At 42.4% G+C, this 27,818-nt stretch overlaps 1 pseudogene; it reads right to left on the bottom strand.

Moving 5' to 3' along the window:
* Positions 1-4,821: 4,821 nt before the first annotated feature.
* On the bottom strand, positions 4,822-5,767 carry LOC112648661 (glyceraldehyde-3-phosphate dehydrogenase-like; annotated as a pseudogene).
* Positions 5,768-27,818: the final 22,051 nt, after the last annotated feature.

The raw sequence follows: 27,818 nt of genomic DNA, 5'->3' as shown, positions 1-27,818 counted from the left end.
TGAGGTTATTTATAGTAACATTTGATGCTGGATCTTTCCAAATGAATAAACTTTGCCTTGGATGCGCATTAGCAGCATAGGCAGCATATTTGCTTTTTAAGGGCAGTAGTTTAGTAATTTTCAGTGCCTCCAAGTATAATTGAAAGATAATGCTTCCCTCTGCATAAAGCTGGCTGTCACTAGCCCCATCTTTAAGCATGGCCAAAAAAAATTAAAAATCAATAAAAAAAGACCCTGGCCTCAGCAATCCCATGCCTTGCTCACTTTTGTCACCGTAGGTGACTTAGACACTGTGAGCCTCAGTTTAATCTTGGTTATAAAGGGGACAATAGCCAGCAATGAAGGTTGTAGGTGAAAACTCTGTAGTTCCACGAGAAGGTATATGACCAAATAGGAATGTATAAGAAAGTTCTTTGTAAAATATGAAATGAACTCCATTTGAAGTGACTTATTTTTCCCCTGTCTTTTCTCCCCTCAACGCTGTGTACCACTTATTCTGTACATGAGAATCCAAACTGGTTTACCTCAGAAATAGCTAATTGCCTCTGTTTGAGGGGGAAAAAAAAAAAGTCCCTCAGCTTGGGGAAAGGGCCTGCAAAATCCTTTTGTTGTTATGATTCAAGTGATGTGAGTGACCACAGCTAGGATCCTTTCCTGTATCAGAGCCAATTTTCACTGAGAATTGAAGGGGGCACAAACCGAACACCTATATACAACTACCTCATGTAGGTGGTTTATGCTTTTCTACGGGGAGGATTTAGCTAATATTGTCAATGAAACCGTGAATATGAAGCAGCTAGCACAACGCCTAGCAATATTAAGCATGTAGTAAGTGTGCATTGAGTCTAAAACCTAAACGTGCAAGTTCCTATGAATATTACACTGCTTGTTGGATAAAGTATGCATCTCTATAGGCATGCGTGTATTTGTGGATTAGCTGTATTAATTTTCTATCTCCTGGGTTTTAGATCTACTGGATAGTTTTTGTCTGAACACAGAGTAAGAGGTCATAGCATTCCACAATTCAAATGAACACTTGTGTCTTGACTAGGTTCGTGTCATACCTCTCCTGGGGATGCTTCTTGAGGAGTAAGAAAGAATTCATAGGCAACAGAGACTCTGCATCATCCAGAGCCATGGGTCTTAAGTCTAGTAGCACATTATACTCCCTTGGGATTTTTTTTTTTTTTTAATGATACTGAAGTCTGAGCCTCTGAAGATTCTGAGCTAATTGGTCTGGAGGCAGGGCCTCATCATTACTTTTTTTTAAAACTCATCACTATAAAATAATAATAATAAATAAATAAAATAAAACTCATCACTAACCTAATATACAGCCAGTGTGGAGACTCACTGCCCTCAGGAAGCAGCTCTCAAACCTAAACATGCATCAGAATACATGGAGGACGCATCGAAACCCTGGGCCCCACTGCCAGTGTTTCTGATTCCATAGGTCTGGAGCAGGTTCTGAGAATTAGCATTACTAGCAAGTTCTCAGGTGCTGCTGATGCCACTGGTCTGGAGTACACACTTTGAGAACTACTGGTCTGGAGGAAAGAGCAATGACTTAGGACCATGAATTGCTGGGCAGCAAGTCTCTTAACCTACTGTGATTCATTGTTGATAAAAGGAAATTAACTCCATACAAATTATCATGGAGATTTATGGAGACCACATTCTGAAAGTCACCCATGGGATGCTTCTAGTGCTCAAGAAGCGCAGGGCAATATAGTTCTCTCCCTCATTTTGGGAGGCTGAGAGAAAGTGGAGGGATTCCTGGGAACACTGAGAGACCAAGGACAGCAATATGACAAAAGCAACAACTGGCAGTGCCACTAGTTAGGATGGAAATAACGGCACTGGGAAAAGGAGTTGTATCTTAAAGGCATGGGAGGAATGGACTTGTAAACATCGATCAGAATAACCCAAGTGACAGTCGAAAGTTTCCAAGGATGCACCAATAATAATGAATACTGTAGTGAGGCTCCCAAAAGTGCCTCAGCGTTTGTTTGTTGCCATCACCCAAAACAGGCCTTACATGCCTGCTCTTCCAAAAGCCTTGAAATGAGCAGGGCTAGAGAAGAACCAATCACAACCATGCAAAGCCATTCATAAAGATGCATGCAGGCAGACCAACCAATATGCAACAGCATGTGAGGGGAGATGAGTGGTGTGGGGAAATGAGGAACCCAGAAGAGAGAGTCCCCTGGGTGGAATATAGGAGGCGAGCCCGGAATCAATTCCTACAGGAGGTGTAGTGTCCACCAGACACCGGACAAAGGAGGTGGTGGTGGCGGGGGAGGAGCAGGATTCTCAGAAAACAGAAGCCTCTCCCCCAGGAAGGCATGCCTTGACTCCAAACAGCCGCCACCTGCCAGCTCCCTCCCCTGCTCTGATAACTGCAGGAGCATGAACCTCACTGACAATTTAGGGAGACAAGCAGAAGTATAAGGGAAAGATCCCGGGAGAAGCAGGCCAGCGGATGACTGAGGGTCACCACGCCACCTGCAGCCTCGATCGCAGTCTCTGCTACTAGAGGAACCGGGTCTGAAGTCGGATGACAGGACCAGGCAGGACCACAGTGGGGAGGGCCGAGCGAGGGAAGGGCTGTGAGGACCTGGAGCAGGTGCTGCAGGTGCCGGGAGCCTCCCCTCCCCAGATGTGGTGAAGGGAAGACAAGACGGAGAGCAAATGTCAGCTTTGCTGATGGTCTCCTGCAAGCGGTTTGGCAATGGGTTGGGTTTCTCATCAAGGTGCTCTTCCTGTTGTGTAATTCCAGATTTGTATCATCTAGGTGACATGTGAGGAAAGTTCAAAAGCGGAAGAGCAGATCCTTTAAGTGTGAGGAGAATAATCTGAGCTGTTGGAAAAGGCAGAAGGAGGAATTCAGTGGAATTTTTTGGTTTTTTGGATTAAACCTCTCAATTATCAGAAATTGCTGGGAAGTAGTCAGATTAGTAGAGTTCATACGTGACCTAACCATGTGTAAAGACTGATGCTGGTGATACTATGAACAGCTCCTACTTTGATGATTCAAAACACCCATTCCAGATTTTCCCACGTCTCAGAGTCTTCGTATAAGGTTTCTTGTCCCCGTACAGGAGTTGAAGGAAACGGACACGACCTCAGAGTCTGAAAGTTGCTTTTGGGAAGAAATTCCTTGTAACAGCCTGTCTGGTATGTGACTTTCTCATAAAAATGTAATGCAAAACTCCCTTCAGGTGCAATCTGAATTTTTAAAAGCTTGGATTTAAGGTGAAGAGGAGTTTCCTGTGAATGGAAACGGGGATGATCCACCAGAAGCATGCAGCACGACACCACCTCTCGCATTTAACGTTTGGAGAGCACCGGATTATCGGGGGCACTTGTGCAAAGCTGGCCAGCTTTGGGTGTTTTCAGTATTGATTGGGGTGTTCTGAGATTCTAAAATAGAAGGAACTCTCTTTAAGATTGAAGACATCCTTGCACAGTCTGGCTTCCTTCCGTAGAAATCATTTCTCATGTTTCTTCTAGTCATTTCTGAGAAAGGACAAGTTGCCTACAGGTCCGTGTCACCAGACAGGAGTCGCTGGAGGAAAGGGGCACACCGGGATCCCAGGGCCACCAGGAACAGGGGGGACCAGCCTGGACTTCCTGGCGGGCTGGTGGGGCCAGAATTAAGGGACAGTCACAGGTCAGATCACGTGAAGCTGCAGGTCAGAACAGCAGCGGAGGTTGGCGACAGACAGGTCAGAAGACAGGATTGGCAGAGGAGTCGGGCCTGACCGGCAGAGGCCGGGAACTCCGCACGCACTTGCTCCTCCAGGTGGAAATGGCCTTTAAAACTAATATTAGTGGTTGCTCGTCATTCCCCCTTCCTCGTACGTGGGAGCTGGCAGGGAGCGAAGAGGAAGGGGACGCAGAAGCCTAGAGTGCTGGCCAGTTGAGTACCTATTAATTAAGGCTTGATGATAAATAGATGTTATTTATCTAATGACGAATCCCGAGCTGTCATTCTGCTGCATGGGTCCATGCTATGCCCACAGTGACGCCTACGGAGTTTATGACGGGGACTGTGCGTTAAAAAGAATGAACCCGGGGATCCCTGGGTGGCTCAGCAGTTTAGCACCTGCCTTTGGCCCGGGGTGTGATCCTGGAGTCCCACGATCAGGTCCCACGTCGGACTCCCAGCATGGAGCCTCTTCTCCTTCCACCTCTGTCTCTGCCCCCCTCTCTCTCTCTATGTCCGTCATGAATGAATAAATAAAATATTAAAAAAAAGAATGAACACCTGACTCCAGCTCTTCTAGATACGATAAAAGAAAAATGCTACCACCATATGTAAGGCCACTCACGAGTCACAGCCCTTATTGCCCTCCTCCTATGCACACACAGCTGCACACACCTGCATGCACACCCTTTAGATTTGGGGGGGGTGGTTATAGTATACTTTATTGATGGTACTTGACAAGGTAGGGCTCCCCAAGCCCCTCCCCTTCCCAGGGGTCTGGGATGTAAATTGGAGGTCAGGAGATTCTCAGTGTGTTGGGATTAAGTTGGGGCAGTGACTTCCCAGCAGCTGAGGGCCTCTCTCTTCCTCTTGTTCTTTTTTTTTTTTTTTTTTTTTTTAGATATTTTAAATTTTATTCATGAAAGACAGAGAGAGAGAGAGAGAGAGAGGCAGAGACACAGCAGAGGGAGAAGGAGGCTCCATGCAGGGAGCCCGACGTGGGACTTGATCCCGGGTCTCCAGGATCACACTCTGGGCTGAAGGTGGCACTAAACCACTGAGCCACCCGGGCTGCACTCTTCCTCTTGTTCTTGCTGGGTGGGGCTGGTGGTCCAGGAGGCCTCCTTGGAGGCCATGTGGACCATGAGGTCCACCACCCGGTTGCTGTAGCCGAATTGATTGTCATACCAGGAAATGAGCTTGACAAAGTGGTCATTGAGGGCAATGCCAGCCCCGGCGTCGAAGGTGGAAGAGTGGGTGTCACTGTTGAAGTCACAGGAGACAACCTGGTCCTCAGTGTAGCCCAGGATACCCTTGAGGGGACCCTCCGATGCCTGCTTCACCACCTTCTGGATGTTGTCATATTTGGCAGCTTTCTCCAGGTAGCAGGTCAGACCCACAACTGACACGTTGGGGGTGGGGACACGGAAGGCCATGCCAGTGAGCTTCCCGTTCAACTCAGGGATGACCTTGCCCACAGCCCCGGCGGCGCCAGTGGAAGCAGGGCTGATGTTCTGGGCAGCCCCTCGGCCCTCACGCCACAGCTTCCCAGAGGGGCCGTCCACGGTCTTCTGGGTGGCAGTGATGGCATGGACAGTGGTCATGAGGCCTTCCACGATGCCGAAGTGGTCATGGATGACTTTGGCTAGAGGAGCCAAGCAGGGTGGTGCAGGAGGCATTGCTGACAATCTTGAGGGAGTTCTCATACTTCTCGTGGTTCATGCCCATCACAAACATGGGGGCATCGGCAGAAGGAGCAGAGATGATGACCCTCTTGGCCCCGCCCTTCAAGTGAGCTCCAGCCATCTCCATGGTGGTGAAGACCCCAGTGGACTCCACAACATACTCGGCACCACCATCACCCCATTTGATGTTGGCGGGATCTCGCTCCTGGAAGATGGAGATGGACTTCCCGTTGATGACAAGTCTCCCGTTCCCAGCCTTGACCTTGCCGTGGGATTTGCTGTGGGTAGAATCACACTGGAACATGTACACCATGTAGCTGAGGTCAATGAAGGGGTCATTGATGGCAACAATATCCATTTTGCCCGAGTGCACATCTGTCCTTGTGAGAGCGCTGCAGCTGTAGAGCTGCTCACCGGCGTGGGGACACGGCGCAAGGTGTTACCAGGCCTGTCGAATCTGTAAAGTGCTGGCGAACCGTGTCCAAGTGAGACTGTCTGACCAGCTCTGACGGACAGAAATGGCAGTTTCACGTGTGCTGTGAGACCCAGTGGAATGTAAAATGGTTCAAATGGTACCTGACCTACTGGAAGCAGTTACTCCGCTCTGGTTATGACGCTCAGACTTTTGAAAGATGTGTTTGCCCAAGGAAAGCAAGCCTATGCGGCCCTCTTCTCCCCAGTCCCAAGTAGACCCTGCTCATTTACTGTGGGACTCCTTTTCACCGAGCCCAGGGGCTAATGGAAACCCTTTGGGTTTTTTTTTGTTTGTTTTTTTTTTTTTTTTTTTTTGGAAACCCTTTGAAGGTAAGAGGCCCTGCCTCCCAACCCCGTGGCCCTCCTTTTCTGATCTCCCCCCATCGCCCCCTCACCCCCACAAGGGATTTCCACTCCCACCAGCCAGCTGATCTGGCCCCAGGGGCTCTCCACTTCCATTACTGTGCCCCTGGCATCTCTCAACAGAATTTTTTTCACAGAAATGTTCTTCTGCAGGACAACTGGGTCTTCATGACCTTAATACTTGATTCCACAGCAATCATTTTAAAGGTTCCGTGGGCTCACTTAGCTTCTCAAGAACTTCTGTGTCATTTTGTTTTTCTGGAACGTTGATGTTCTGGATTTCAGACGTTTTACAAATAAAAGTAACTAGGTTTGGGTGGGCGAGGGGAGGTGGTGATAAACTACCCGATTGGCTGAATAGTCCCAAATAAGACTAAAGCAGAGCTTAGGTTGTCTCTGGGTGTGTCTGGGGGTAATTTGCCACAGAGAATACTCCGGATAAACTAAACCATACACAAGTGCCTGTTTGCACCCACTGGCTCCATTCTAATGGCAGCCTTGTCTTTTTTTTTTTTTTCCTAAATACTTTTTATTATGAACATTTCTAAACTTACACGGAAAAAGAAGGGTTTTTGTTTTTGTTTTTTTAGATTTTATTTATTCATGACAGACACACACAGAGAGAGAGGCAGAGACAAAAGACAGAGGGAGAAGCAGGCTCCACGCAGGGAGCCCGATGTGGGACTCGATCCTGGGTCTCCAGGATCACGCCCTGGGCTGAAGGCGGCGCTAAACCGCTGAGCCACCCCGGGCTGCCCCAGCCTTGTCTTTACAGCTCAATTGTCTCAGCTCTGTGCTTACTCTAGAAGTTGTCACTTCAAAATGACACCAAAATTTCTCAAGGTCATTCTTTACTGTTCCTAGGCTCATCATAACCCTTTGAAAATCCTGCTCCTCAATACTAGGTCGCAGCCAGGTCCTAGGTCCCTTCACCTTTGGATTGAATTTAGAACGTGTTCATGCAAATAAAATGTTAAGGAACTAAAGCATACATAAAGCTTTCAAGAATCAAGACAAGATAGTAAGGGTCAAAGATCTCCTTCCCCTTCTGAAGGGACAGAGGAGACAGGAGGTGGTATTTTTTTACACCTCATTTTTAAAAAACAAATGGCATTAATGAGGCCAAACTCCCCTTAGTCTGTTAGCTCTCTCACCAAAGAAACAGTCTCCAGCCGCATATACTAAGCAGATTTCCCGTGAGTGCAGCGAGCATCCCTCCCATCCTGCTCTTGCAATAGAATCTGTGCTTTCTCTACCACGTCAGCAAAACATATTCAGAATTAACTGGTAACAGGAGAAGCACTGGGTTGAGGTAGCATATTAATTAATTTAAAGTGGAAACACTCTTTCTGCGCTGTTGCTAAGAGATGCAACCCCCCCCCCCCCCTCACGCCACCTCAACTCCTGGGTGTGGTGGAAGGAGGAGGGGAACAGCAAACCTAATTCAGACGGAAGAACCGGATTATCCAGCTGGTTCTAGGAACGAGATGAGGGCTGATAAAACCACTCACCCAATTACATTTTTTTCCTTGTCTACTAAAATTAATTTAGTCGTCCTCCTATCAACGTCTTCATTTTGCACACAGATAATTGTATATTTGTAAGTTTGACTCCTTTTTATGCAGAGAAGGTCCGTGTGCATTTCCAAACTATATCCTAAATGCATACACTTAGCGCACTATTGTATTTAAGGGATATATAACTTCGTCTATGTAAAGTAATCCAAATAATGGTGAAATTCCTCAAGTCAGAGAAGAGAAAATACTAGTACTAGATGTTAGAGCCTCCTTAATGCATCTTCCATCTGATCCAGGATGAGCCCATGCAAGTATCACATGCATTCTAAATTTAAATGTCCCCAGATTTGTATTTCACTTCCCAGCGTCTTTGCAGCGATGTTGCAAGACATTGCTATATTTCGGGGATCATTTTCTCTGCTTTCAACAGTTTTGTCGGGAGACTTGAATTTATTTTGGGGAATGCTACCTACTTTGATTTCAGAGGAGTTGTCCTCTGAGTAGCAGCAGCCACACAGCACAGGGCATGTTGGAACAGTGAGCTAGCCTCAGACTTTCAGAGTACCTGTGGTGACTTTAAGGTGAATTTTTTCATCAGCCTTAGCTGTTGGGCTATATTTAAACCACTGGCTCTGGAATACTACTCAAGAAGTGTGGCTCAAGTCCGATGACATTTTGAAGAGCATGAATGGAAAGAATCTATTTATCAGCAAACCTCATGGTTCTAATCACCAGAGTTCAATTTAAGACCACAGCCCTAGGCGTAGGCTGTGGACAGTCATCATGCTGTGTGTATGGGGAGCCTCAAATCCACATCTTGGCAAGCTCACCCAAATTAAGGTGGCCAAGATCCTGCTCAAAATACCTCAGTGGAGGCTGAGCAAATTCCTTTCCAGAACTCGCCCCACTGCTACCATTCCTGGCGGGATCCATCACGGTTCCCTGTCAGCTAGAACCCCAGCAGCTGGTCGGTTTCGGAGAGGACACAAACTACATTATGTTTCGCATTTGCAGCAGCTAGTACAATGCCTGACATACGTTTACTAAACCACTGAAATGAGTGCAGAAGTTGGATGAGATCTGATCCTGATTCCTGGCCAGAAATAAAGGCCCACCTGAGCTGAATCCAGGGCACTGGGGCACTGTGGAGAGAATCCAACTAGCTCTACACCTGGTGGGACCCATGGAGCCATCATCCTCCTTCCAGATCTTTCCATATGATCTAAGACCTAAATCTTCAGGTCCACTTTCAAGATCATTGCATGCTCTATGTACTGTGAACTGATGTTTTGACTTAGATTTCATATATGCCCTGAGACCACCCTACATGTTTCAGGGTCACGATTGGCCAACATTTAATCAGTCAGCTTGATCATATGTCCACCTGGCTCCCCTCTGAGGTATGTTGTCCTTCATCAGGAGTGCTCAGCCTATACATAACCAGCAACTACTCTCTCCTGAAAACTTTTCAAGTCTTCTGGATGGGACAACACTTCTAGTCATCCTCTGTAGTACCTGAAATCTAGTGTTTTCCTCGGTAGAGTGATGCTTGCAGACTCCCTGCACCCATGGGTTATAACTCAAGTCACCAGCAAGTGTTAGGAATTACAGAATCCTTCAGTGCTGCAAGATTTAGGCCACACTTCTTTTCATCTCCTTTCCTTCGCCATGTCCTGATCATGAAGGCATGAGGTCCACTTGAAAGGGCCTCTTCTCCTTTTCTGAAACAAAATATCAGGAACTTTGATAATCACAGTGGAATTTACATGAGCATCTTCCTTCCCAAACACAATCCTCTTACACTTTAGTCAAGAAGAACAAGTAGCTTTGTCTTTCTGTATACCTGGCCCTCCAGATGTAAACAGGCTGTAATCAAGGCCTCCTTGACAAATTAAGGAGACAACTATCTCTATCAAGTTGATTTTCATGTGGGAGGTGACACAGTATAGAATAGGGGCAGAGAGTAGAATAGGGCTTACATCTGAAAGAGTGAGACCAATGAGGAAAAAATCCTATTCTATGCAAATCATGACCATTATGAATATGTTGATATATCATTTGGCCTTGAAATGCTATAGATGTGGTCTAATGTTTTATGAACAGCATTTGCCACAACTTTTTCTACCCCCGTAAAATATAGGCCAAACTCCTCGTTGCATTCAAGGTAACTCATGCTGAGAGTTACTCACCCACCTTTTCAGCATCAACACAAGAGACTTCCCAACTCACCTATAGCCAAGAGTGTGAACAAATGGGGTCCCCATCCCTTAAGCCTACATTCACACTTTGGAATATTAGTTGATGGTGAGCCCTCTAGATCAGTGCTTTCTAATCCTATTTACTTAATAGTGTATATAGTATATCATAATTTTGCATGGCATAGGAGTAAAATGGAAGGATTTGGAGATGTATGTTGGGCTTTGAGAAAAAATATTAGTTGTTCTTTATATAGTTGTGATAAAATGCAAAGACAGCATATTAAGATAAGTAATTTTGATTTTTAAATAATATTTTAAAAATATTTTCAATGTTCATGATAGATTTTATATGATCTTTCTATGAATATATATTTTAATATCTGTTTTTATGCTTGAAATGTTTCCATCTTATTCCTGAACAAGAGATTTTTTAATTATTATTTTTTTATTTAAATTCAAATTACCAGCATACAGTATAACACCCAGTGCTCATCCATCCCATCAAGTGTGCTCCTTAGTGCCCGTCACCCACTTACCCCATCCCCCCACCCACCTCCCCTCTCACAACTCTTTCTTTGTTTCCCAGCTGGACAAGAAGTTTTAATGATGATTTATTCATATTCTGACATTCTCCATTGATGAGAAATTTTCTTAAACAACTAGGTCTTAAATATGTATAAGCCATTGATTTTTATAATTGTTCTAAATTTATAAGGCATTGATATTATATTTAAGTACCACAACAGCTCTCACATTGACAAATGTAATTTTTAAATTCCTGTGATGATGAATTTTAAATCCAACTGAGCTTTATTCAATTATGCCAAAAATTTTTTACTTATTCATTCATACAAAAAAGTGTTATCAATCTTTCATTCTGTCAAGTTCTCTAGGTAGTAATGATTCGGCAGTGAATAACCACAAAAAAATAAAATAAAATCCCTGCCCTCATAGAGTTTACATCCTGGTGAGGGGAGACAAACAATAAACAAAAAATGAGGGTGTGGAGCAATGGTAGTGCTGGCCAATTTTAAATAGGGTGGTCAGCAAAGACCTCACCAAGAAAATGATATTTGGACAAAGACCTGAAAAAGATGAAGGAATGAGTCAAATGGTTTTGTGGGGAGAAGGGCATTAAAAGCAGAAGTCAGAAGCATATGCAAAGTGGAGACAAGAATGTATCCAGCTTGTTTAAGAAACAGGATGGTAGCCACAGTAAATTGAGCAAAATAACCAGGGCAGGCAATAGCGTGATATGAACCAGAGAAGTAACAGAGGTCAGATGATGGAGAGCTCTATTGGCCACTGTGGGAACTTTCTGTAAGTGAGATTGAGAAGCCAAGGCAGGTTTGACAGCAGAGGAGAGAGAAAACATATACATTTTAAAGGATGACTTTCTCTTCTAAAGGCTATGTATTAGGGTTCTCCAGAAAAACAGAACCAATTAGATATTTAGAGAGATATAAGAGGAAGGTTATTATGGGAATTGGCTCACACAATTATGGAGCCTAGAAGTCCCACAATCTGCCATCTGCAAGCTGGAGAACCAGGAAAGCTGGTGGTGTCATTCTCTAAGTCCCAAGGTCTAAGAACCAGGGGAGTTGATGCTGTAACTGAGGTCTGAGGTCAAAGGCCTGAGAACCAGGAGCTCTGATGTCCAAGGGTAGGAGAAGATGGATGTTTCAGTTCAAGAAAAGAGAGGGAATTCACCCTTCCTTCACCTTTTGTTCCATTCGGGTCCCCAGTGGATTAGGTGATGCCACTATACTGGTGAGTGCAGACCTCTTCATGCAGTCCACTGAATCAAATGCCAGAAACACCTGTACAGACACACCCAAGGTGCTATCTGGGGATCCCTTGGACCAGTAAAGGTGACACAAAATTAACTGTCACAGACTACAAAGGGTCGATTGCAGAAGAGAGGACAATTAGGATGTCTTTGCAATAATGCAGGCCACAAACGGTAGACTATGAGAATCAACATTTCACAACACACATTTTGGCTCTGCTCTGCAGCATCCAGAGACTGAACCAAAGGAAGGTACATCAGAACCATCAGATTTGAATTTACATATATCCCAAGAACACAGAATCAAAGTCTAAGCAACCCTAACCCCAAGTTTAAACAATCAAACCAGAATTCTTGAGCCTTGACATTATTGAAATGAGACAATTTTCTTGTGTCACAGCCTTAGTTCAAGCTGCTCATTCTCAAGTACAGGTGACAAGGGTCTATAACCTGGGTTCAGCTGTGTCCTTATCCCTGAAGAGGCATAGACTCAGGCCGTGGTCTTTGCACTCCCTGCATTTGCACTTATCCCACTTGGAGAAGCTGCTCCTGCGTCATCCTCTGTGTGGTCCACCCTATCTATAGCAGCAAGACCTTCAATCTAGGATCTGTCAACCCAGAGCCTGAGATAAATAGAATCTTCTGTAGATGTGAGTGTGGCATATGACTGGGTGAAGGAGAGGTTAGCACACCAAGAGTCCCTTGTCATCCTCCAAAGGCTTGATCCCCCAGCCCTGACCCAGATATATGTCCAGCATGACCCCAGGTCCTCACTGATCTGCTGCCCATGATCACCTGTCTGCCCAACAAGATTTATACCTGGCCCCACCCTTTGCCTACATTTATTCCATAGTAAATAGTTCATGTTCTCTACAGACTAATTGCCATCTCACACCTCTGTGACCTTATTCTTGCTGCTCCCTCTGCTTGGAGCCTCTGCCAGTTTTCTTTAACTGGTGAACTTTTCCTCATTCTTCAGAGCTCACTCCAGGCATCATGACCAACTGTCCATGGCTAATCCCCCAAAGTGCCCCTTTGCATTCCCCTTTTAGAGGCACAACATTATATTGAAGGCATTGCTGTGTGACTTTCTTTCCTGCCAGACTCTAAATTTTTAGTGGCCACAGCTGATACCCTATGTACCTCTACATTGCCATGAACTGCCACATTGAATAAATGCTTGTAAAACTCAGACTTCCTTCATCTATAAAGCTTATTCAACAGTTTCCAATAGTCCAAATTGATCTCTTCCTTGTCTGAATTCTATGCAGAACCAAGTGACTTTGTAAGTTATCTGTATTCTGTAATTCTATGTTCTTCATCTACTGCTCAACTTGATCTGGGTTTCATGCAGATTAGGATCATGCATTCAATACGTAGCAAGTATTGCCCAGCAATACCTAGCGCGGTGATCAACACAGACCATAAATGCGAAATACTCACAGAATGTTCCACGAACTGTAGTTTTTACTCTACTAAATGAAGGAGTTGATGGACTTCTCTGCTTTAGGGAGTGATTATGAATGTTGTTTAATAAACATTCAAGTTGAGATTTGATTCTTTGTATGAAATGTGGTTAAATAGATACAAATAGGTGAAAGGGATGAAGAGGTATAAACTTCCAATAGTAAAATAGATATGTCAGGGGATGAGAAGTGCAGTGTAGGAAATACATTCAATAATATTATAACTGTACAGCAACAGGGGATAACTACACTCGTGGTGAAGATTTTGTACATCATTGTCAAATTGCAATACTGTATACCTGGAATGAATATAATATTGCATGTTAACTATATGTCAATTGAAAATAAAAATGTTTCTAATACAAAACCTAATTATTGAAAACCTTATTCCATATTATATTCCTGTCTTTCCAGTGAACTAAAGAGAAACCCACAAAAATGACATAGAGTAAATCCCAAAGGAAATGACATCAGTATATTTGATCATTCTTCTCCCTAAGCTGTGTGTGTCTCTTTGAAACTTCGATGTTAGATTGTCATAAAAGCCAACATATTTCATGTTAATATCATTCTCACTTGCTCAGCTATAAATAAAATTTGATGCCTATTACAGTCCCCATGCTAACAAAGTTGCCAACATATAAAAGTATTTATAATAAAATTAATATCCATATTTCATTTTTTATCTCTCTGGTTTGGGGTACAAAAGATCACTTTAATTAGTAATTCAAAGAAGAGAAATAGGTGTAAATTTGGGATGTAATTATCTAATGACATTTATGTATACGGAAATTTCCCATATACAGCTTATTTAATAGTATTGGGAAATTCTTAAAATATTACATAATAAATTTATTAAAGTAGAATATTTTTGCTTTTTAAAAAAACAGTTTGCTTTCAAACCATTTCTCAACTGGAAATAAGTCAAACTCTTAGCAGCCTGCAGAGTTTGGGAGAAAGCTCACTTATGTAGTTATTTTTAGATGCTTTGATTATCGTGCCTTACTTTATATTTAACAACTGTCCTGTCAAATCACTGTGCATGTTGTTTAATGTCACATACAAAGTGACAGGGACTTTATTTTTTAAAAATAAGCACCTATTATAAGTGGTAGGATAGAAGAATGCATACAACAGGAAAATTTACCCTGGAAACACTTTTGTAGCAACTAAAGAGCAACTAATGAATCTGCTCATATAATTCTATTTTTTGTGGGAGAAACTGTTCTTCCAAATGACTTAGCCTTTCAAACACGATGTTCTTATTCTTTATTCATATGTATGAGGAATAAAACATATTATCAGATAACATGTGTCATTTTGGCCGTTTATTTTAGATAATTTTAATGAAATATTTTAAAATTTAAAAATGTACTTTTAAGGAACAGATCAAGAACAATAAATATTCCCTAGGTTCAATCTAAATATTTTCTAAAACTCTCTGAAAAAAATTCATGGCTCCTCAAAGATTAAAGATCTATAGAGTGAATACATGGCATTCTATAATTCTATATACTATAGTAGATCTTAAGTATTTTTAGTGCTGTTGGAGCTGTCCATGGTGTTATGTTTTATCATGTTCAGAGTAGGTCCTGAGCCAGTAATCCTCAAATATTTTGCTTTTATGACCTCTTCATACTCTTAAAAATAATTGAGAGCCCAACAAGAGGTATTTTGTGTCAGTTATATCTATTATTTATGTTATTAGAAATTTAAAGGATAAATGTTTTAAAAACATTTAATTGACTTAAAAATAATAAATCTATGGTATGTTCACATAAATAGCATATTTTAAATTAATAATAGCTCTCTTTTCCAAAACTAAAATGTTTAGTAAGGACAGTGGCATTGTTTTTCACTTTAAAAACTTTCCTTAATGTCTAGATTAATGTAAAAATAGGTGAATTTTCATGTCTGCTTTTGCATTCTATCTGTGGCAACATATTACTTTGTTAAAGAATATGAAGAGATCAGGCCTCATACAGATATATAGTTAGAAAGGGAAGAGTATATTAGCGGTCTTTCTATAAAATTTTGGACATTCTTAATATGACACCAAAACTCCACAAATGTTATATGTGGAATCTGAAGTCATATCATCATACTTCTTATATTATTTTACATCATACTGCATTGGCTTGTAGCTTGTCCTTATGACTTAATTTATGATTGTAATATTATGCATTGGTCATCTGGAAAATATTGGTTACTGGGTTATGCAGGTCTTTTAAGTGTTGCCGTATTTATTATACAATGCCAAAAATTCCCATTTGCTAGTATAACCACTAATATTAAAATACTCCAAATCTTTGAGTTACAGAGCTGAAAAGCTTACAATGGCAAAGACAAGTTTTCTATTACTCTAATTTTAACTGGAAATCTTGAATTTCATCATTGGCAAAAATAATTTCCATTAAAGTTGCTTTCCTTGGTGTGGCCAGCTCTTTTCATTTGGTTTTAAGAAAAAGTCTGCCAAAACCCAGGTCTGAGTGTGGTTCATCTCTTGATCAGTCATATCCCAAAGCATAAACCAGTTAGTTTGCTTTGCAATTCATATGGCCACACAGGAGCTTTTCCTCAGAGCAACTATCGTATACTGGTAGGCAGCAAAAGTGCTTTTTACATACCTCCAATTTCACCATCAAAATACTAAAAAACATTAAAGGCCCAGAGCAAATAAAATTAGTAATTTTTACTGCTCTATCAAAGGCTCCTTCCTTCCTTCCTTCCTTCCTTCCTTCCTTCCTTCCAAGTACATTGTGTTGAAGTTACTGCAGATCCTTCCTTCCTTCCTTCCTTCCTTCCTTCCTTCCTTCCTTCCTTCCTTCCTTCCAAGTGATTGTGTTGAAGAACATGGCTGCTAGGACAGTTTTGTCCTACTGCCTGGACTTGTTCTAAAGGGCCAGCCGTCTGTACCACTGTTGTTTTTGCGCCTTCAGTGCACATGTCCACACTATTAAAAGGGTAAAAACATTTTAGTATTATTAGGAAAATAGTTTGACTGAAAGTCCTTAGAGACCTCCTGGAGTCTGTGGGCCACACTTTGAGAATCACTGTCTGAAGAAATCACAGATTTATAGGTCAGTGGATATGCAAGGGATCCCCACATCGAATCACAAGTTTAGAAGAGGCATTGGGAGATCATGCAGTAAAATTTTACATATAAAAATATAATACAGGGTAGCCCGGGTGGCTCAGTGGTTTAGCGCTGCCTTCAGTCCAGGGCCTGATCCTGGAGACCCGGGATGGAGTCCCACATCAGGCTCCCTGAATGGAGCCTGCTTCTCCCTCTGCCTGTGTCTCTGCCTCTGTGTGTGTGTGTGTGTGTGTCTCATGAATAAAATAAAATAAAAATCTTTTAAAAATTATTTTTAAAAATATAATACAGCTTCCATTTTACAATACCATAGATGAGTATTTTCAGTTAGCTATTTTTCATTCTGAATGCATAAATAAGTTATATGTAAATAAATAAATATTACTATACATAAAGTACATAAATATACATGAAGTTCTTCATCCATAGATTTCTTTTTAGAGGAGTGGGGGAGTGGAAGGAGAGAGATGATCCCAAGCAAGCTCCACGCCTAATGTACAGCCCAACCCTGAAATCTTGCCCAGAGCCGGAATCAAGAGTTGGATGCTTAACCACTGAACCACCCAGGCGTCCCCCTCATCCGGAAATTTAATCCCATCACCTTTTATTCTATTTTCAGTAGAGATGCAGGTTAGTTAGTCCAGTTACTCTGCATAAGATTTTTATTTGTAAAAGCATGTAAAGTCAGTCCTCTCTGCCTTCTCAATTTATTTAATCATAATATATGATCTTTATAGGCTTACTTTTACAAACATATGGATCACCTTTTGACCCCTTTTCACATGACCCTTTTTCGTGTATATCTATTCTTTTCTACCTATCCCTAATCGTTAACTTTGCTACCCACATCTTCTTCCTCTAGCACTATACCTACAGTCTCTGCCTTAGGAATATCTGGCTTGCAAATGCCCTTCATCATGGAAAGCTGGTGAACAATCGCCAGCACCATCATCAGAGCATTTCTATGCGCAGAGAGGGTGTGTGGAGGAGTAGAAGACTAGAATTATGATGCACAAGGGAAAAGAGATCCACTGTATACTGGACCAGCCTTGTCTGACAGATCTTTCTGCAGTGAAAATCTTTCACAGCTGAGCTGTCCCATCAAATTACGCACAAGCCACATGTGGCTTCAGATTCTTGAAGTGCGACTACTTTGACTGACTTAAATTTTATTTAGTTTTAATTCTAATTTAAATAGCCTTCTATGTGAGGTGGTTACCATGTTACACAGCAAAGTAACAGACCCTGCTGTGGTAATGAGAATGTTCCAGACAGCAGAGTCCGTGTGATTTTGAGCACTGTATAATTGTGAAGCAGAGTCTCTCTCTGCATTACAACTCACATGGGACATGTAACATGAGTAAGAAATAAACTTTTATGTGTTAAGTCATAAGAAATTTGGAATCCTCTTGCTGCTCCAGCATAACTTAGACCTTCCTGACTGGAAAGAGTCCACATCAGAATCTCCTGGGCACTCCTCCCAAGTTGGGACCTGGGCACCTGTATCTTTGGATCAAAACAAAAGACCTGTGTGGGTGAATTGGATGCATGCTTGCCTGATGAAGAACAAGAATGAAAGCCAACATCGTTGTTACTGCAGATACTACAGAAGGGAGGCTTGGAAACACATAGGTAAATTTTGCAAGGTCACTTGGCTACTAAGTGAGGGAAATGTAGTCTAAACTTGCTCTTTCCCTATGTTCCACTTCCTTTCCTCTTGTTCTAAGTTGGGGACATAGTGGGAGAAAGCAGAGTGATGTTTCCTGGCTTCCAAATTGAATTTGTTAATGCTTTTATCCTTATTCTAATACTTTTACAAGTAGCTTTTAATGCCACATAAACCTCTCTAATATCAAAATATAGTAACAACTATATTTGCACACCCTGTGGAACAGGCTAGGAATCTAACTGCTATTTATAAATAGTTTCAATAGGTCAATACATTCCATGTCTGAATAATATCTCTAAAATGGACTTTTTAAAATAAAAAATCCATTTGTATTGAATTATTGGCTATGGAAAATAAAACAAGTGTAGTATATTACTTGATTACCAAAGAAAATGATGAGTAACAACTACTCCACTCACCATACCATATCTACCTTCAAATGTCTTTATTCATATTATGAAGTGATAAACCTTGAATGTTGGTTATTTCATTTATTCAGCAAATATCTATGGAGTATCTGCTGTGTACCAGGCACTGTGATATGCATTATGTACAGAGTGGTGAAGAAAATAAACAATGGAGCTTACAGTGTAGCTTACATGGAGTTTATAGTGTGATCATGAAAGATAGAAACACTAAGCAAATACATAGTAAAATATATACAATTGACCTTTCAACTTGAGCAGTGAGAGGGGCTTAGGGACGCTGACCCTGCACAGTCCAAAATTCTTTGTAACTTTTGGCTCTCTTAAAACTTAACTACCAATAGCCTACCATTGATCAGAAGCCTACCAATGACATAAACAGTCAATTAACGTATGTTTTGTATTTTATTGGTACTATATACTGTATGCTTACCATACAGTAAGCTAAAGAAGAGAAAATGTTAAGAAAAATCATAAGAAGGGACGCTTGGGTGGCTCAGTGGTGGGATCCCAGGGTCCTGGGATAGAGTCCCACATCGCACTCCTCATACGGAGCCTGCTTCTCCCTCTGCCTGTGTCTCTGCCTCTCTGTGTGTCTCTCATGAAAAAAATAAATAAAATCTTTTTTTTTAAAAAAAGAAAAATCATAAGATGGAGAAAATACATTTACAGTACTGTATTTATCAAAAAATACTATATGTAAGTGGATCCACCAGCACAAACCTGCATTGTTCAAGGGCCCTCATTACAAATTGTGTCCTTTTCCCTCGAATGAATATATAAATGTAATGCAATTAAATCTATAATGCCAACCTATGATTTTTATGAAGGAAATAATCTGTAATATACTAATAATGCTAACATAGAAGAATAAAAGATGAAGCTAGCCAAGAGAAGGAGATGGGGTGTAGCTGGGGATAAGGAGAATCAGCCTTAGGTGTCAGTGTGAGTCTTTGGAAAGCAGATGCTGAGCCAGTTAGGAGTGAAGAGGTTAATTTGAAGAGGGAGAGAACTGCCTGTAAAGGGGAGGAAGCAGGGTTGGGTGGGGGATGCCTGAGGCCTCAGATCAGATCTGATACCTGTGAAAGGAAAGAGCCAGAAGGAGCCACCACTGCCATGCGGATGTGAGAGTCTTGGCCAACCCAGTGGAGAGGTCTAAAGCAAAAATATTACCATTAGTAGGGGCCCTCTCTGGGCAGAAATGGCCATGTCCCAGGACTTCTGCTGCAACAGTCATTAGCCGCCTGACTCCAGCAAGTGCCTTGTCAGCTCACTCAGCTCCTCACAGGTGAATGGCAAGTTCTTTCTGAGGGAGACCTGTGCGAGCGCCTGCTGGCCACACCAGACCAAGTATTCATACAGTAAAGCCACTGCCACCAGAACAAGAAAGACGACGTTAGTGTAAAAATGGAAAAGAGGTCAGTGGGATAGAACAAGGAGGAAAAATTGCATCAGTGAATGAGAATTACTATATGAAAAAACTCTAATTCAGTGTGAGAAATGGGTTATTCAATAAACAGTGCTGGCATAAATGACTGGAAAATAAAAGTGGCCTCCAACTAAGGCATAGACAAAAATTCATGTGGGGTGGATAAAAGACATAACTCTAATTAATAAAATAATTAAAATATTACAAGAAAATCTATGAAATTTCACCTATACAATCCAGCAATGAGGAAGAACTTATTATCCAAGACTGGAAACCTAGAAGCTATTTTTGAAAAAGACTGGAGGGTAGCCGGGGTGGCTCAGCGGTTTAGAGCCGCCTCTAGCCCAGGGCATGATCCTGGAGACCCAGGATCAGTCCCGCGTCAGGCTCCCTGCGTGGAGCCTGCTTCTCCCTCTGCCTGTGTCTCTGCCTTTCTCTCTCTCTCTCTCTGTGTCTCTCAAGAATAAATAAATAAAATCTTTAAAATAAGTAAATAAACTTTAAAAAGACTGCAGAATATATAAAGCCTTTGTTGAGAAAAGATACCATAAACAAAGTCACAAGAGCAATGATAGAATAGGAAAATCATTTTTAACCCAAATCAGAGAATTGGCTTCTTATATGATACAGCCATAAGTTAAAGAGGCTGATTTCCATAAGCCAGGAATGAAAATCAGTTATATATTTTGTAGCCAAATAATATACCAACTATTGACATTTTCCATGAGAGATCAGTGATGAAATACAAATATAGGGACAAATTCTTTGACCTGAAACTTTTTTTTTAAGAGTTTATTTATTTATTCACAGAGACACAGAGAGAGAAAGAGGGAGAGGCAGAGACACAGGCAGAGGGAGAAGCAGGCTCCATGCAGGGAGCCCAACACGGACTCGATCCTGGGTCTCCAGGATCACACACCAGGCCTCAGGCGGCACTAAACCACTGCACCACCAGGGGTGCCCTGACCTGAAACTGTTAAATGATGCCTAAGGAGGGCCATGTTGACTTCCTCCAGTTCCGACCCTGCTGAGCAAATGAAAGTTGTGAGGAAATTGGACCCTCCTTGCAGGGGAAGCTCTCCCCACCACAGGCATACGTGGATATGTGACTCTTTTATGTTAACTGTGGGATTTTTACATCATGTCCCTATAGAATATAACAAATGTCCCTGCCTAGGAATACTCCCTCACTCCGTAGGGAAGTCCTAATCCACCCTAGAAGGTACGGTCATTTCCTAGATCAGAGATACATGAAAGAGGTCAGTCTTCTGGAAATGAAGTCTAGAAAGGTAGGTCTCAAGGCCAGGAAAAAAAAATCTTTTTCTTTTTTTGAGGTTTTCTACCCTTGGCTCTAGAGTCCAGTGGAGCAGATATCTTTGAAGTGCCCCATGCCTGGTAGATGTAAAGATGGACTCAGTTACCAGACTTGAGAGGGTCTCAAGTACTAAGCCACCAACAGAAGATGCACAAGGTAGATTTACTAGGATTTAGCAAGACATTTAAGCACCAAGTTTCTCCACAGCTCCCTCCCATTTGTTTCCCCCAAGCGTTTCATAAGCATCTCAGCCCTGTTTCTGCCACGCAAAGCTACTGGTGGCCCACAGCATCATAAGTCCTGGGAGACCGTGACACCAGTGTAATTGCAGTCTTCACTCCCTTCACCTCCTGGGACAATGTGACCTTAAGTTCATTATTCCTATGTAAAGGAATCCTCAGCTTGCTTCTTCAAGTTTCAAAGATATCCCCCCTTCTCCTAGGATGACAATATTTGTTGAATAATTTAAAGTTCCTCTCAATCTATATAAATTGTATTTTTATGTACAAACTCTAAGATCATCAATATGCATTTGAACTAAATTTGTTAGGAAATATTCGTGGGCATAAATCATCTTGGTATCACAACCACTGCACATCGATATGTAACAATAATTTTCATTAGATTTTTCTTCCTCCAAAATGTGAAAGAGAAATAAATCTTAGCCATACCTGCGATGATTGCAATCACAATAGAGATGGTAATTTAATTTCAATATTTACACAAATGCATGAATATTCTGTATCATTCACATGATTTATGAATAGTACATTTTGTTGAGGCTAAAAGAACGTGAGGCTTAAAGGCACAATTAATTCTAATATCTTTCTAGGAGTTTTAATTTACATTACAGGGAACTGTCTGGATTTAATTTGACATTGTATAAATTGTTGTAAGGCAATGTGGGAAAGGGGAAAGAAAATGAGATCTGAAATTCCTGAAACAAGGTTGCACAGGCAGGGCCTGAGGCTTTGAAGCCAGCTCTGATCTGAGCTCTGCCATTTAATAGACATCATTTTACTTGGGCAAATCACATCACCTCTCTGCACGTTAAGATTCCTTATTTGTAAAGGGGGGCTTAGGTGAGGATGATGGGAATGAGTGCGGCCAAAGCACTTGCTCTATTGTGTGGTCCGTGGCAGGTTCTCTTCACAGCCCTACTCATCATCGCTTGGCCTGTGGTTGTGTGACGCTAGGCTAGTCACAACCCGTAAGGGCATCAGCTTCAGTATTTAGAGTTAACAGGTCAGATAGAGAGATCTGTAAATTCCCTTTCCACAATGTACTAGATATTCTTATGTCTCTATGTATTTTTTTCCCCAGAGTCATCTACTCCCTCTTTACATTTTTTCTCTGCTAAGGCTTCCATAACCAACACCCACCACCATCTGCACATGCCAAGAAGGGTAAGTCCCTCTTCTCTGCATCCTCGGGTACCTTGTCTCCTGAGATTAAAAGGTCTTAGAAGCAGAGATGGTTTCTTTCTCACCTTTGCTGCCTCAGAATTACTGTGTATGATGCCTCGTACACAGAGAGCACTAAAAAAAAAAAAAAAAAAAAAAGACAATTGGAGGAATAGGTCGATGAATGGATGGACGGGTGGAGGGATAGATGGATGGACTGATGGATGGTTTGTGAGTTTCCTAGGGCTGTCTTAATAAGTACCACAAACTGTGGCTGCTCAAAACAACAGAAACGTATTGCTTCACAGGTCTGGAGTCCAGAAGTCTGGCATTGAGGTGTTGGCAGGACCATGCTCTTTCTGAAACTTAGAACAGGGAATCTGTCATTGTCTCTTCCAGTTGCTGACGGTTCGCTGGCAGCCCCTGGCATTCCGTGGCTAGTGTCTGCCTCAGGTGGCATCCTTCCTCTGTGTATCCGTGGGTCACCGCCTCTTCTATTTCTTTTTAATTTGTATTTATTTATTTATGATAGTCACACGCATACACAGAGAGAGAGAGAGAGAGAGAAAGAGAGAGAGAGAGAGAGGCAGAGACACAGGCAGAGGGAGAAGCAGGCTCCATGCACCGGGAGCCCGACGTGGGATTCGATCCTGGGTCTCCAGGATCGCGCCCTGGGCCAAAGGCAGGCGCCAAACCGCTGCGCCACCCAGGGATCCCGCCTCTTCTTTTCTTATAGGGACACCTGCCCCCCTAGTCTGGTATCACCCCATCTTAACTAACAGCCCTACTTCCAAATAAGGTCCATGCACATGTCCTGACACTAAGGATTACAACATATCTTTTTTGAGGATACGATTTAATTCGTAACATGTTTATAGAACAGAGAGATGACTTCCCTTTTAAAAATACCTTTCTGGAGCAGCCCCGGTGGCTCAGCGGTTTAGCGCCACCTTCAGCCCAGGGTGTGATCCTGGAGACCTGGGATCAAGTCCCACATCAGGCTCCCTGCATGGAGCCTGCTTCTCCCTCTGCCTGTGTCTCTGCCTCTCTCTCTATCTCTCTGTGTCTAATAAATAAATAAAATCTAAAAATAAACAAATAAATAAAATAAAGGCAGAATTTATTTTAAAAAATAAAAAATAAAAATAATAATAATAATACCTTTCTGTAAATATATATATATATATATATATATACCTTTCTGTAGCCCAAGTACAATCTACTGTTCAAATATTTTTAAAGCCTTTCTTTTTAAATAAAGAATACAAGCTCAGCGAGAGAAAAGAAAGTGAAATGAGGTGGAAACCACATTCCTAAATCTTAGAGTATAATTGGGGAAAAAGAAAGTAAAAAATCCAATTGTAGACTATCCCAGTGATATAGATCTCTAGAAGAGTCTCCTGTGGAATGAGCTTCTGGCAAGGGTTGGAGGATCCAATACAAGCTTTCCCTCTGTCCCACCACTAGAACCCCCCAGTTACAGATCTGGGGTCACTGTGTCTTTGAAAGTTCACCACACTCCATCAGATGTCACTGAAGTTATTGGCAACAAAAACGGAGTGGAATGCATGGCCTCTAGCATTTCCTACTTCCTATGTGTGTGTTATGCATGCACATGAATATCGTAAAGTATAAAGTTGCCCTTGTTTTTAATTTGCTGCATCATTTTATAGCAATAGGAACTATGCTAGTAATTATTTTTCTTCTTGAATATCTTGCTCTTAAATGACACACACACACGTAATTTTATTCACTTTATTCTTATCTTGATCTTGATATCCATTTATAATCTAGGTCAATACACAATAGGAGAGTGTGTGATGCAAGAGAAAGGAACAAAGGCATGGACAGCTGGTGATGGAGGTAAAACCCTCAAGGCACCTGCCTCTGTTAACTCTGCCTTTTATAATAGTTCAAAGAACCTCTAGTTTTAATTAAAACCTCTATTGTGAAGTTTTATGTTATTTTTTTTTATGTTAGTTCTTTGGAGAGTATCAGAAAGGTGGACTGAGGGGGGGAGGAGCAAGATGGCGGAAGAGTAGGGTCCCCAAATCACCTGTCTCCACCAAACTACCTAGAAAACCTTCAAATTATCCTGAAAATCTATGAATTCGGCCTGAGATTTAAAGAGAGACCAGCTGGAATGCTACAGTGAGAAGAGTTCGCGCATCTATCAAGGTAGGAAGACGGGGAAAAAGAAATAAAGAAACAAAGGCCTCCAAGGGGGAGGGGCCCAGGAGGAGCCGGGCTGAGGCCGGGGCGAGTGTCCCCAGGACAGGAGAGCCCCGTCCCGGAGGAGCAGGAGCTGCACCGACCTTCAGGGCGGAAAGGGGCTCCCAGGGAGTTGGAGCAGGACCCAGGAGGGCGGGGATGCCCTCGGGCTCCCGGGGACAGTAACAGCAACTGCGCGCCCAGGAGAGTGCACCGAGCTCCCTAAGGGCTGCAGCGCGCACGGCGGGACCCGGCGGGACCCGGAGCAGCTGAAGGGGCTCGGGCGGCGGCTCCGCGGAGGGGGTTGCGCGGCCCGGGAGCGCGAATCCACCAGCGCAGGCTCCGGAGCACAGGGCGCCGGGACACAGCCCAGGATCCCGCCTCCCCCGGGACAGGCAGAGGCCGGGAGGGCCCAGGACAGCGAGGACGCTCCTGCCCCACCTGAGCACATCAGCGGCCCCGCCCCGGAGCCTCCAGGCCCTGCAGACGGAGAGCTCCGGAGTTCCTGCGGGGGCTGAATCCAGGTTTCCAGAGCTGCCCCGCCACTGGGGCTGTTCCTCCTGCGGCCTCACGGGGTAAACAACCCCCACTGAGCCCTGCACCAGGCAGGGGCACAACAGCTCCCCCAACTGCTAACACCTGAAAATCAGCACAACAGGCCCCTCCCCCAGAACACCAGCTAGACGGACAACTTCCAGGAGAAGCCAAGGGACTTAAAGAACACAGAATCAGAAGATACTCCCCGGTGGTTCTTTTTTTTGTTTGTTTGTTTTGTTTTGTTTTGCTTTTTGATTTGTTTCCTTCCCCCACCCCCTTTTTTTCTCCTTTCTTTTTCTTTCTCTTTTTCTTCTTTTTTTTTTTTTTTTCGTTTTTTTTTTTCTTTTTCTTCCCTTTTTTTTTCTTTCTCTTTTCTTTCCTTCTTTCTCTCCTCTCTTTTTCTCTTTTTCCCAATACAACTTGCTTTTGGCCACTCTGCACTGAGCAAAATGACTAGAAGGAAAACCTCACCTCAAAAGAAAGAATCAGAAACAGTCCTCTCTCCCACAGAGTTACAAAATCTGGATTACAATTCAATGTCAGAAAGCCAATTCAGAAGCACTATTATACACCTACTGGTAGCTCTAGAAAAAAGTATAAAGGACTCAAGAGACTTCATGACTGCAGAATTTAGAGCTAATCAGGCAGAAATTAAAAACCAATTGAATGAGATGCAATCCAAACTAGAAGTCCTAACGACGAGGGTTAACGAGGTGGAAGAACGAGTGAGTGACCTAGAAGACAAGTTGATAGCAAAGAGGGAAACTGAGGAAAAAAGAGACAAACAATTAAAAGACCATGAAGATAGATTAAGGGAAATAAACGACAGCCTGAGGAAGAAAAACCTACGTTTAATTGGGGTTCCCGAGGGCGCCGAAAGGGACAGAGGGCCAGAATATGTATTTGAACAAATTCTAGCTGAAAACTTTCCTAATCTGGGAAGGGAAACAGGCATTCAGATCCAGGAAATAGAGAGATCCCCCCCTAAAATCAATAAAAACCGTTCAACACCTCGACATTTAATTGTGAAGCTTGCAAATTCCAAAGATAAAGAGAAGATCCTTAAAGCAGCAAGAGACAAGAAATCCCTGACTTTTATGGGGAGGAGTATTAGGGTAACAGCAGACCTCTCCACAGAGACCTGGCAGGCCAGAAAGGGCTGGCAGGATATATTCAGGGTCCTAAATGAAAAGAACATGCAACCAAGAATACTTTATCCAGCAAGGCTCTCATTCAAAATGGAAGGAGAGATAAAGAGCTTCCAAGACAGGCAGCAACTAAAAGAATATGTGACCTCCAAACCAGCTCTGCAAGAAATTTTAAGGGGGCCTCTTAAAATTCCCCTTTAAGAAGAAGTTCAGTGGAACAGTCCACAAAAACAAAGACTGAATAGATATCATGATGACACTAAACTCATATCTCTCAATAGTAACTCTGAATGTGAACGGGCTTAATGACCCCATCAAAAGGCGCAGGGTTTCAGACTGGATAAAAAAGCAGGACCCATCTATTTGCTGTCTACAAGAGACTCATTTTAGACAGAAGGACACCTACAGCCTGAAAATAAAAGGTTGGAGAACCATTTACCATTCGAATGGTCCTCAAAAGAAAGCAGGGGTAGCCATCCTTATATCAGATAAACTAAAATTTACCCCAAAGACTGTAGTGAGAGATGAAGAGGGACACTATATCATACTTAAAGGATCTATTCAACAAGAGGACTTAACAATCCTCAATATATATGCTCCAAATGTGGGAGCTGCCAAATATATAAATCAATTATTAACCAAAGTGAAGAAATACTTAGATAATAATACACTTATACTTGGTGACTTCAACCTAGCTCTTTCTATACTCGATAGGTCTTCTAAGCAAAACATCTCCAAAGAAACGAGAGCTTTAAATGATACACTGGACCAGATGGATTTCACAGATATCTACAGAACTTTACATCCAAACTCAACTGAATACACATTCTTCTCAAGCGCACATGGAACTTTCTCCAGAATAGACCACATATTGGGTCACAAATCGGGTCTGAACCGATACCAAAAGATTGGGATTGTCCCCTGCATATTCTCGGACCATAATGCCTTGAAATTAGAACTAAATCACAACAAGAAGTTTGGAAGGACCTCAAACACATGGAGGTTAAGGACCATCCTGCTAAAAGATAAAAGGGTCAACCAGGAAATTAAGGAAGAATTAAAAAGATTCATGGAAACTAATGAGAATGAAGATACAACCGTTCAAAATCTTTGGGATGCAGCAAAAGCAGTCCTAAGGGGGAAATACATCGCAATACAAGCATCCATTCAAAAACTGGAAAGAACTCAAATACAAAAGCTAACCTTACACATAAAGGAGCTAGAGAAAAAACAGCAAATAGATCCTACACCCAAGAGAAGAAGGGAGCTAATAAAGATTCGAGCAGAACTCAACGAAATCGAGACCAGAAGAACTGTGGAACAGATCAACAGAACCAGGAGTTGGTTCTTTGAAAGAATTAATAAGATAGATAAACCATTAGC

The sequence above is a fragment of the Canis lupus genome, chromosome 7 (genome assembly GCF_003254725.2).
Source record: "Canis lupus dingo isolate Sandy chromosome 7, ASM325472v2, whole genome shotgun sequence".
Taxonomy (NCBI): domain Eukaryota; kingdom Metazoa; phylum Chordata; class Mammalia; order Carnivora; family Canidae; genus Canis; species Canis lupus.
Note: the sequence above shows the minus strand (reverse complement) of the source record. Positions and strands in the feature narration are given on the sequence as shown.